This window comes from Sinocyclocheilus grahami, unplaced genomic scaffold (assembly GCF_001515645.1).
Source record: "Sinocyclocheilus grahami isolate Dianchi unplaced genomic scaffold, SAMN03320097.WGS_v1.1 scaffold16726.1, whole genome shotgun sequence".
In the NCBI taxonomy this organism is placed as follows: domain Eukaryota; kingdom Metazoa; phylum Chordata; class Actinopteri; order Cypriniformes; family Cyprinidae; genus Sinocyclocheilus; species Sinocyclocheilus grahami.
In genome coordinates this window covers 1,949-3,680 of record NW_015516245.1, presented here as the reverse complement: position 1 = coordinate 3,680, position 1,732 = coordinate 1,949, and the positions used below count along the sequence as shown (strand labels likewise).

General features: G+C 42.8%; 1 long non-coding RNA gene across 1 annotated transcript; it reads right to left on the bottom strand.

Annotated features, from left to right (window-relative positions):
* Positions 1-2: 2 nt before the first annotated feature.
* LOC107579341 (uncharacterized) lies at positions 3-415 on the bottom strand. The gene is made up of 2 exons (XR_001608462.1): positions 252-415; positions 3-112 (listed from the first exon to the last, which is right to left on the bottom strand). It is a non-coding gene; the product is annotated as an uncharacterized lncRNA (long non-coding RNA).
* Between the last annotated feature and the right edge of the window lie 1,317 nt (positions 416-1,732).

Here is a 1,732-nt window from a genome sequence, read left to right as displayed (position 1 = left end):
AATTTTCTTGCGGAGAATCTTCATCTGCATGTCCGCCATGGCTGTAGACAAACACGTGTGAGCGTGCTGCGTGGGGTCCTTCGCTCAGCTGACTGACTCATACTATGCCTGACTGAAAATATTAAAGACCCTTTAAAACCCGTCGTTTTAACATTTATTTAACTTCTACTGGTGTACTGCTAAGCTCCATTCGTACATAAGACAGAAGCAACAACTATTAAGCCACTGATACAGCATTTATCATTTCTCACCTGTTATTTATTTACGTCTTTGTATTATTTACTTAGCCCCTTGTTTAATATTTTAGTATAGAAGACGGGGTGGTATGACCAATCAAGCTTTTCTAAAGTGATACATTGAAGAAAATTCTAGTTTTCCGTTCGTTAAATTAAACAAAAAACGACGAGTAGTCTATTCCTTTCCTGTTATTGATTCCAAATAGGAAATTAAATGGTCAAAAGTACACGCCACGGTGTCGCTGTTGACAACTTCTTTGTATGAGAAACTTTGGCATACATACATCTCGGTTCGGCTGTAAAATACACTTTGCTTGAAGCATTGACGCTCCCTAGTGCTGGAATGGAGGAAATATTCTATAGACTTTGACATGTATCCGTGTTTGTAGCGTAGCGTTTGTTAATTCATTGTGCGCACCTGACCTTTATGACATTTTACATGCTATTAAAAAAGATAGAATTCTCCCGTTGGGCATAAACGTCCACGGCTGCACACTGTTCAGTGGTGGACAGAAACGAAGTAGTTTGATTTCGTTACTGTACTTAAGTACTTAACTGGCAGCCATATCACCCTGTAGCCCAAGAGTGGTTACCCACTGAAGCCAAGCAGGGCTGAGACTGGTCTGGATGGTCCTCCTGGGAAAACTAGGTTGCTGCTGGAAGAGGTGTTAGTGAGGCCAGCAGGGGGTGGTCTGTGTGGGTCCTAACGCCCCAGTGTAGTGACGGGGCCACTATACTGTCAACAAGCACCGTCCTTCGGATGAGACGTTAAACCGAGGTCCTGACTCTCTGTGGTCATTACAAATCCCAGGATGTCTTTCGAAAAGAGTAGAGGTGTGACCTCGGCATCCTGACCAAATTTGCCCATTGACCTCTGATCATCATGGCCTCCTAACAATCCCCATATCTGCTGATTGGCTTCATCACTGTCTCCTCTCCACCAGTAAGCTGGTGTGTGATGTGTGGTGTGTGGTGGGCGTTCTGGCGCTCTAGGGCTGCCGTCGCATTATCCAGGTGGATGCTGCACACTGGTGGTGGATGAGGAGATCCCCCCTGACAATGTAAAGCGCTTTGAGTGCCTAGAAAAGCGCTATATAAATATTAATTATTAAATTTTTCAAGTATCTGTACTTTACTGGAGTAGTTTTATTTGGAGTAACTTTTACTTCACTACATTCCAAAGCATAAGATCGTACTTTTTACTTCACTACATTTCATAAAACTTATCGTTACGCCTTATAATATATCACGTGCTCCGAGACGCAGAAGCGGTGTCTGATTCATGAACGAACTGATTCTTTTCAATGAATCGCACCAAACGATTCATTCACGAATTGGAATGATCCGATTGCAGCTGTTCTCGAGTCGACAACTCACTGATTCAAATGATCCGTTTAGTGCGAGTCTCCAGTGAACTGAATTCACAAGTAACAACCGGGAGATCTGATGCTGTCTGATGCTGTTAAAAGTAAGTTACTAATGTTGAATTTTAGGAT